Here is an 11,044-nt window from a genome sequence, read left to right on the forward strand (position 1 = left end):
TTATTTGATTATTCAGGGAATTTTGAAGATTGAAAAAATAATTGGAAAAAGAGAGACCATAAAAATGCAAAAAAGCAATAAATCTTTAAACTAAATGATTGTAATCTTTCACTAGAGATGATGGTTATCTTACTTGTAATATGTCAATGGCAGAAAAGAAACAGGAATAGGCAAGATTTCAACAGAAAAAGAACAGATGGAAAATTATGTATCATAACACTCAGAGAATATCAATCAAAATGTTTTCTGCAGTAAACTGTGTTCTTATGATTTCTTCTGTACAAATCATATTATCCCCCCAAAAAAGGGATAAATGTAAAATAAACATTAGAACTCAAAAGGAAATATAAAATTCAAGTTTTCTGTTGAAACAAGTCATAATACTTCCCTTTATATGTTGGCAAATTGTATGGCACCTTGTCACAGATTTTTTTATATTTGAATTTTACTTACTGGAGTTTTCTCTGAAATAAGAGTATTGTCATCAAATGATACTTTTACAAAGTGATTTGGAGTAACAATCAAAATAGCCTTTCTCTGTCTTTTTAATGTGTTCTTATAGAATCAAAGCTGGCAGGGGTTTTAGGAAGTCATATAATTCGTTCTTCTTCCTTTTCTAGAAGGAGAAACTGAGTCCTCAAGAGCTTAAGTGATTTGTCCAAGGTCACACATCTGATCAGTGACAGAACTGGTGCTAGAATAGAACCTAGGTCTCTTGCGAACTATTCTAGTGCCCCTCTTCTTTAGACCATGCTGTCTTCTCATCACAAACCATTCTTAAACAAACATGATAGCCAGGCTTAGTAGACATAGTTCTCGTGACTAGAGACATTCCACAACTGGGAGAATGATCTTATTGCATTTCTATTCCTTTCACCATTTTATCAGCTTCATCAACAACAGGAGAATACTTCTTCAGCAGAAGTGGATATAATTAGTCATCATTTGGATCAAAAACAACTTTGCCCACAGATCTGCAAACTAGGTGGCTGATGGTGCCTCAGACTTAGAGTTAGAAATCTCCTTAAAAGCCAGCTAACCATGAGCCTGAATTTCCAAATGCCTTCTAAGATCCTCTACTGTAAAACTAAGATTGGACAAAATTAATATAGTTTCCCAGATTTACTACTGGAAAATAACCAAAAGTAGAGAAGAATCAGCCACAATGAGCAATGATTAACATTTTCATTAGAATTTTTGCCATCATGAGCCAGTGATGATCTATATTTCTCTTGTCCAAGTATAGCTAAGGAAGGAAAACATCATAACCAGATTGTCACAGGTTTGTGAATATTTTTGACCACAGAGCCTTTCAAAGACCATCTACTCAAGTTTCAGAAAGATTGTAATTTGTATCAGTGCAGGGGTCCCTAAGCCAGGAAAATATAGACCCTTGATATTTTGAAGTATTTTGCCTAACTGCTGTTTAAATTGGAGTTATATTGTTTAAACAGTAGCTATATTTAGTTACAGTGTAACTAAATTAACCTTTGAAGAATATAATCTATTGACAAAAATCATGAACCTCATGAAAGAATAAAGAACTAATTTCTTACATTATTTTCAAAACTTTTTTTTACCAAAGATTATAACTAGGCAGAAACCAAGAAGAGTCTGCATAAGTACCCATATTTTTCCCCATTCTATCTAGTAAATTTTGGAGAGGTGGATGTGGGAGAAAAGGAAACAGAGATTGAAAAAAGGAAATCTGGTATCTTAAATTTCTGGTCATTCCTTTGCCCCCACTTCCCTAGTGAGTCATATGAACATCCAGAGTTGTTACCTAGGCAACCAAATTATATAGAGTTAACCACAAACATACCAGGAAAAGGAAATCACCAAAATAACCAATATCACTTCCCCTTTTGTCAAACTTCAAAAGCACAAAAGGACAAATAATGATGGGAAATTAATAATTTTATTCTTGCTAATTAAAAAAGGCTCAATAACTACACTACTATGTGCTATCTATAAAAGTAACAAAAACTACAAAGTTCTGTATTTATTCTGATATGTCTTATTACTGCCAGCTATATACTTATTTAGAAGGAAAACTCTAAAGTCAGCTATCATGTGCTTATGATACCTTTAAGTTTGTATATTTTTAAAGATAAATTGAATAAAGGAAATATACCTATTTTCCTACAAAGTTTTATATATGTGTGTATGTATGTATGTATGTATGTATGTATGTATGTATGTATGTATGTATGTATTAGTCTGGATCTCTGATTTCCTTAAGTTCCAGCAGGGAAATGGCTTCCACCAATGCAGATCAGCAACTATTATAACTGATAGTCTTAGAGAATGCTTAGACAGTAAGGGGCAGAGAGACTTGGCCATGAGTTTACAGCTGTCCTCTGCCAAAAGCAAGATTTGAATACAGATCTCCCTAATTGAAAAGCTAGCCCATCATCCATTATGCCATTCTCTCCAAAAGAAGATGAATGTTAGTAAAGGATATTTAAATTTACATTAGAAAATAGAAACAATTGCCTAGAAGAAGAAATAACCATACTTGATCTGCCTCTCAATTCATATTCATGAATATGTGTGTGTGTATACATACAATAGGTACAACTTGTTTTTGTTCTTCAGTCCTGACCATATAGGGTTTGCTTAGCAAAGACACTGGAATGGTTTGCCATTTCCTTCTCCAGTAGATTAAGGCAAACAGAGGTTAAGTGACTTGCCCAGGGTCATACAGAGTAGTGAATGTCTGAGACCATATTTGAAATCAAAGTCTTCTGACTTGAGGCCTAAAACACTATCCACTGTGCCACCAGCTGACTCCTAGGTAAACACCTAGCATGTCCCAATTCTTACTCATACTTGAAACATGTTTTGATGCACTCACCCTATATCTTATAGAACTAACAATGAATGGTTTCTGGGTTTGGTTTCCATCTAAGGTCATTGTAACTGAGTCAAAGCAAAAACCCTTAGAGAACCAGTAAATGTCAACTATGGTAGAATTCAATTACATCCAGAAATAGAGGGTCAGAAGAAGGAGCCAATCCCAGGCATTACTGAATAACTTTAGACAGAAAATAAACTATATTTTAATAATGGAATGATGCCAGCACATAATAACTATATTTTAATAATGGAATGATGCCAGTACATCATAACTATATTTATACAAAGTTCCAAGCACTTAAAAGATTTTTTTGAACTCTTAAATTTAGTGGGGACAGACATTAAAAATTTCTACCATCCTTTTAATATCTCTCTGCCCTCCATTCCTCAAAGGAAAAACTTTGATTTGCCCAAGGTAACATAGCAAATAAAATCTTATCAGGGAAGTATCATAATTGTGTCATGTAATTTATGGTCTATCTTAATCTGGCAAAAAGAACTAACCAAGGTCACGATGAGAGAGTCATACATTGATATTTAATTTGCAGACCTTAAAATGTACCACTGGTGTTCATTTCATTTCATTTTCTTACCATTACCCAGCATGAGGTAGTGAAAGGGGCACTAGTGTGCTCTTTGGTTACTGAGACCTGTTCTAAGTTTCTCCTCTAACTGGATAAAGGCAAGTTAAGGGGAAGATTGTTCTTTGGCTCTGATTCTCTTGTCTGTAGAACTATGGAGTTGAGTTGAACAAGATCAAAGGGTCTTTTTTTTGGGGGGGGGGTTGGCTTTTTGGAGGGTGGAAGGCAGGGCAATGGGGCTAAGTGACTTGCCCAAGGTCACATGGGTAGTATGTGTTAAGTGTCTGAGGTCAGATTTGAACTCAGGTCCTCCTGACTCCAGGGCCTATTCACTCTATTCACCGTGCCACCTAGCCACCCCAGGATCAAGGGTTTTTAACCTAAGATCCTTTGACAACTAAGGGGTATGTAAGTAGATTTCTGGAAGTCCTTTTATTTCAATATAAGTGAGTTCTTTTGTAATTCTATGAATATTATTATTCTATGTACCTAAAGCATTATTTTGAGAAGGGGCCCACAAGACTCCATCAGACTGCCCTTAGGGACCATAACACACAAAAAAGGTTAAGAACCCTGAATTCCCTCCCACCTTTATAATTCTGTGAATCAATTTCTGCCCAACTAGATATATAGATAATATAGATAGAGATATTCCCTAGATCACCGAGGTAAAGTATTAAAATTGAAATATAGCATCTTAAAAAAAACCCAATCTATTTAAAATGGTGAACAAAAGGGGGAGGGGTGAAAGTGATCCTAAGGGCATTGTAAAAAAAAAAACTATTTCATGCTTGGAGTTAAAAATCACTGTGGTTGGGGCATCTAGGTGGTGCAGTGAATAGAGCACTGGCCCTGGAGTCAGGAAGACCTGAGTTCAAATCCAGCCTCAGACACTTAACACAAAAACTAGCCGTGTAACCTTGGTCAAGTCGCTTAACCCCAATTGCCCTCCAAAAAGCAAAAAAAAAGAAAGATAAAAAAAAATCACTGTGGTTTGGAAAGAATGTTTGGTATCTTCATGTCTTATCTTTTTAGCTATATATGTATTCCTTTCCATTTAGAAGTAAACCTTAGAAGAGTATAGCATCAAAAGGCATTTCAACGAGAGGTTAAAATTTGATCATGGTATTTTATGGATAGAGATAAGTCCTATATTGTGGTATATTTGAAGATTACAGATGAAAACTAGTTAAGAAATAAATACATGCTTTAAGTGGCCAAAACTCCTGAAAGGCTCACCTGGTATAGAAAGGCTCACAATGTATAGAACAATGGACAAAAGCAAATGACTGATTTAGATTTTCTAGTAAAAGGTGGGGGAGTGGACTAAGGTCCACATGTTAGAATGACAAGTTTGAGTTCAAGCAGTCAGTAGATATGAAAGGTGATAATTCTGTGTTCCAGATGAAATAACTCTATGTATTACTTACCTGCCTTTAGGTTCCCATGGCCCCAAAGACCAGTTTAAAGATGTGAGTCCCATCAGAGGAGGTATTCCAAAGAAGAAACCAAAGAGCAGGTAGCAACAGTGATTTGGCAGTCCAAGTTCTTCAAGCAGATTCTCTATGTCCATAAATCACAGCATAATGTGAGATCTTCTGAGCCAGCAAGGCAAAGCTGAACAGTGGAAAGTGGCTTGTACTTAGTCAGAAGACCACTTACTAACTCTTAGTTTACTAAGTACTAGTTTACCAAGCTCTTGGTTATTTACTAGCTTGGTGAATTTGGGTAAATTGTTTCATGTCTGTGGTCCTCAGTTTACTTAGCTGTCAAATGAAATTGATAACCCAAAATACAAAGGAAAAATCTAGTTTTCTGATTTTAATAAAATAGGATAGAGGCTGTTTGGCATATACTGGATAAAGAGCCAGCCAATGAGTCAGGAAGGTCTGAGGTCAAGTCACATAACCTCTCACTTCCCCCAAGCAACATTTTTTAAAATTAAATTTTATGTTTATTTTTAGCTTATATCATTCATTTCCACAAGATTTTGAGTTACAAATTTCCTCCTCATCTTTCCCCTACCCACCACCCCAAAACAGCAATCCCGCTGAATACCCCCTCCCCCAATCTGCTCTCTCTTATATCCTCCCCCACTCCCCCTCCGACTTTCCAGTAGGACAAGATGGATCTCTATGCCCCAGTGCCTGTATATCTTATTTCCCAGTTTCACGAAAAAAATCATATATATATGTTTAAACATTTGATTTTAAAACTTTGAATTCCAGATTCTTTCCCTTCCTCCCTCCTCACCCACCCTTACTGGGAAGATAAGCAATTCAATATAGGTTGTACATGTGTAGCTATACAAAACCTTTCCATAGTGGATATATTGTGAAACACTGACTATATTTCCCTCCATCCAATCCTGCCCCCCACTTGTTCTATTCTCTACTTTGACCCTGTCCCTTTTCAAAAGTGTGTGCTTCCAACTTCCCTCCCCCCCAACCTGCCCTTCCCTCCATCATGCTCCCCTCTCATCCACTTCCCCCCTATTCTCCTGTAGAGTGAATACTCTATTTAGTGTGTATGTCATTCCCTCCCTAAGCCAAATTCAATGAGAATAAGGTTGACTCATTCCCTTTTGCCTTCCTGTTCTTCCCCTCCATTGTAACAGTTTTCCCTTGACTCTTCTATATGAGATAATTTACCCCCTTCTGTCTCTCCCCCATCTCCTCTCATTATATTCCTCTCTCACCTCTCAATTTTACCTTTTAAGTATCATCCCTTCCTATTCAATTGATCCTGTGCCCTCTGTCTATGTATACCTGTACACATATATACACATACTCACATATGTATTAATTCGCCCATATACCCTCCTATATAGACATATATGTGTGTATATATATACATACACACACATTTATATTCCCTTCATTCTGAGAATTATATTCCCTTCATTCCTTTTATATTGAGAAAAGTTTCATAAGTTACAATTATCATTTTTCCATGTAGGAATGTAAATAGTTCAACTTTGATAACTTCCTTATGATTTCTTTTCCCTGTTTACCTTCTCATGCTTCTCTTGCTTCTTGTATCAATGTCAAATTTTCTATTCAACTCTGGTTTTTTCATAAGGAATGCTTGAACGTCCTCTATTCCATTGAATGACCATATTTTCCCCTGATAAATGATGCTCAGTTTTGCTAGGTGGGTGATTCTTGGTTTTAATCCCAGCTGCTTTGACTTCCAGAATATCATATTCCAAGCCCTTTGATCCCTCAGTGTAGTAGCTGCCAGATCCTGGGTTATCCTGATTGTGTTTCCACAATATTCAAATTGTTTCTTCCTGGCTGCTTGTAATATTTTCTCCCTGATCTGGGAACTCTGGAACCTGGCTATAATATTCCTAGGAGTTTTCTTTTGGGGATCTTTTTCAGGAGGTGATTGGTAGATTCTTTCAACCTCTATTTTGCCCTCTGGTTCTAAAACATCGGGGCAATTTTCCTTGAGAATCTCTTGAAGGGTGTTTTCTAGGTTCTTTTTTTTTTTTGATCATGGCTTTCAGGCAGTCCAATAATTTTTAAATTATCTCTCCTGGATCTATTTTCCAGGTCAGTGGTTTTTCCAATGAGATATTTCACATTGTCTTCTATTTTTTCATTTGTTTGGATCTGTTTACTAGTATCTTTTTTTTTTAAAGCAATCGGGGTTAAGTAACTTGCTCAAGGTTACACGGCCAGTTATTTCTGGGTGTGGTGCTAAGTATCAGAGCCCAGATTTGATCCAGGTCATCCCGACACTGGAGCCGGTGCTCTTACTCGCTGAGCTACTGTGATAGTAATGGCAATTAAAGATTCCCCTGTATTGGCTTGGTTTTCAAATTGATAGTGTTAAAACCCAGAGTTTGTTAATCCCACCTGTGGGATGGGCTTGTTGATGTGAAAAGAAAGTCCTGAACTGGGAGGAGCTGATGATGTAGATTTGGAGAGACACTAGAGAGAGGCGGAAGATCTTTTTGGAAGCAGCACCTCGTGGAGAGAGAGAGAGACTAAGAGAATTGCTGGTGGCCGCTTTGAATTGCCCTGGACTTTTGAGACCTGCCCCCTGAGCTGCCAAGGACTGAGGAGACATGGCTGTTTTGCTGGTACTTTGTCTGTCTGTTTTGATGTTGTTTTGCCAGATTTGTCCACTGGTGAAAGACAGTCCTTTTGTTGAAGAAGTCCTGGAACCTGGCTGTTCGCTAAGAAACCCTGAGACTGTCCTGCAGACAGAAAGTGAATACTGTCCACTGGTGAGGCACAGTGCTGTTGTTGCAGGGGTCTGGAGACTGTCCTGCAGACAGAATGAATACTGTCCACTGGTGAAGGACAGTGCTGTTGTTGCAGGGGTCTGGGAGCCTTTCTGTTGGTTCAGAAGCCCTGAAGAAGGATTTTCTTGTTGTATGTTTACAGAAATCCTGGGAGAGGGCTTTGCTAATGTGTTCAGGGGTTCTAGGACTGTTCTACAGACAGAGGATAAATTCATGAAGGGACTGGCAATGTATCTTGTGGCTTTGCTAAGCCTTGTCTCCCCAGGAACAAAGATTGCTGAGAACTTGCCTCTTGTCAAGATGAAGAAAAGACCTCCATTTGGGTATTAAGTGCTGTGTTTAAACTTGATGTAACTCTGGGGTAGATTCAATTGTGATCCAGGGGTGGGGAACTTTTGACCTTATGTTTGGTAACTAATCTCCATTTAAGAAGAGGGGCTTTGTGGTGGACTTAATTAAGGTATAGCCTAGGGGTGGAGAAGTATTTAGAACAGAGACTTTGTAATTGATTGAATGATTGGAAGGTCCTGGGGTGGGGTAGTACTTGGAGATTATTTAATCACACTTAGTAAATGCTGTATTTTGAATGATGTCATGTTTTGATCTTCTCTGTTCTTGGTTTGTCACTGAATAAAATAGAGAGCACCTATGCTGGTATTTTGAACCTGGGAAGTTGCCTTTGCTTGGCATTACATTACAGCTACCTGGCCGCCCCTGTATACTAGTATCTTGATTTCTCATAAAGTCACTAGCTTTCATTTACTCCAATCTAATTCTGAAGGAATGATTCTCTTCAGTGAGCTTTTGAGATTCTTTTTTCATCTGTCAAATTCAGCTTTTTAAGGCATTCTTCTCCTCATTGCCTTTTTGAGCCTTTTTTGCCATTTGAGTTAGCCTGTTTTTTAAGGGTGTTATTTTCTTCAGTCAGGTTGCTGACTCTCTTTTCATTATTTTCTAGCATCATTCTCATTTCTCTTCCCAAGTTTTCCTCCATGTCTCTTATTTGGTTTTCAAAATCCTTCTTAAGCTCCTCTATGGCCTATAACCAGTTCATATTTTTCTTGGAAGCTTTTGGTGCAGGAGTTCTGACTTTGTTGTCTTCCTCCTACTCCATGCCTTGATCCTTTTTGTCCCCAAAAAAGGAATCCAAAGTTGGACTGCTGTGCTTGCCCCGCTTCTCCCATTTGCTCATGTTGCCACTCAACCACTTGACTCAAGATTTTTGCCACAGTAGAACTCTGCTTTCAGAGAGGAGAGCTTTGTTCCAAATTACTGGGGTTTTCTCAGCTGCTGGAGCTATTAGCTGGGTGCCCTCTCAGAAGCCTCCACTGGCTCTGGCACACTGGTCACGCACCCCATGGAATAAAATCTTCTACTTTATATTCCAGGTTTGAATTCTCAGCAATGGAAAAATACTTTTAGATCTCTACACTGGTATTAGCTCTTACATTGCCTGGTCCAATTCCTCATATTTTTTTTGTAAGAACAAGCTGCAAAACCAAAAATATCATTTGTATTAGTTATCTCATTGGAATGATATGAGGTATTCCTCATATGATATATGCATATGATGCATGCAGAAGAATTGGTAAAGCACCTTGATCCACACACAACTGAAAAAAAGACTGAAGATCATTTTTATCAAGAAAAAAATCAAAACATTTGTGGGTGTATAATTAAAAAAATTTTTTTTTCAGTTAACAAACATTTTTTTCCCCATTCCAGGCCTCCCAATTGGGGGAAAAAACAACAACAAATAACCTTGTAACAAAAATTCATAGCCAGGTAACAGAAATGTCCACATTGTCCATGTCCAAAACTATATGTCTCACTCTGCATCTTTAATCTATACCCTCTCTATCAGGTTGTAGGTAACATACTTTATCAGTCCTCTGGAATCATGTTGGTCATTGCTTTGATCAGAGTTCTTAAGTCTTTCAAAGCTGTTTGTCTTGAGAATGTTGTTATTATTATAGAACTTGTTCTCCTGGTTCTGCTTACTTTACTCTGCTTCTGTTCATACAAGTCTTGCCTTAACCTCAGGTCCCTTTTCTGTAAAACTGGGATAATAATAGCACCTACCTCATAGGCCTTCAACACTTACAAGTTGTGTGACCCTGGGCAAGTCACTTAACCCCATTTGCCCTAGTTTCCTTAATTGTAAAATGAACTGGAGAAGGAAATGGCAAACCACTCCAATATCCTTGCCAAGAAAATCTCAAATGGGGTCACAGTGAGATCGACATGACTGACAGTGAGCATAGGATTGTTGTAAGGATCACATGAGATAACATAAGTAAAGAACCCTGTGCATCTTAAAATATTGTGTAAATGCTAATAACTATTGCTATCCTTATCATCATCATTATTATTCCAGAGTTTCTCTGGAAACTTCCCTTTTGTAACTTCTTATAGCACAATAGTGATCCATTGTAATCATATACTATAATTTCAACAAACATTTATGGAGCACCCATTATATACAGGTGCTGTGCTAGGTGCTGAGGATATGAAGATGAACCCAAATGTGCACCTACCTAGGGACAGGGACTGCACCTGTATTCTCATTCATCGTATTATTGATAAGAGTTAGGGATTATACATCGCCAACTATGTGCCAAGCACTGTGCTAAGTGCTTTACAAATATTATTTAATTTGATCTTTGCATCCAATTTTATCCATATTAGTTGAGGAAACTCAGCAAACATAACTTGAGGTAGCTGGAAACTCTCTCTACCAATACAATCAGCACCTTCCCTGAAGCTTCTAGTTCAAGAGAACTTTCTAGAGCACAGTGGGGTTAAGTGACTTATTCTGCTCAAAGTCATACAGCCAGGAGACTGACAAGATCAAATCTGTCCTCTCTTTGCTTTTGCCAATTCCACCCAGCCCCTGAATTTTATCAAGGGAGGGAATAAGGGGAATAATGTGGTCATTTCTAGGCTTTAGGAAAATTTCTTTGGCCGCTGTATGAAGGGTGGTTTGGAGTGGGGAGAGACTTGAACCTAGATTAATTACAAGGCTATGTGGTAGTACTGGAGAAAGGTGATAAGAGCCTGAGCTAGGGTGGTGGTTTTGTGAGTGAAGAAAAGGGGACAGGGGTGGCTAGGTGGCACAATGAATAAAGCACCAGCCCCGGAGTCAGGAGGACCTGAGTTCAAATTTTGCCTCAGACACTTAACACAAAAACTAGTTGTGTGACTTTGGGCAAGTCACTGGGCAAGCCCTACCTTCCCCCCTCCAAAAAGAAAAAGAAAAGGGGACAGATACATGACATATCAGGGAGGAAGAAATTGCAAGATCTGGCAACAGATGTGTGGAATGAGGGAGAATGAGTTGAGGTTAACA

Source organism: Petaurus breviceps, unplaced genomic scaffold (genome assembly GCF_028583685.1).
Source record: "Petaurus breviceps papuanus isolate PSGF00001 unplaced genomic scaffold, PetGlider_PUasm1.0 178, whole genome shotgun sequence".
NCBI classification, from domain to species: domain Eukaryota; kingdom Metazoa; phylum Chordata; class Mammalia; order Diprotodontia; family Petauridae; genus Petaurus; species Petaurus breviceps.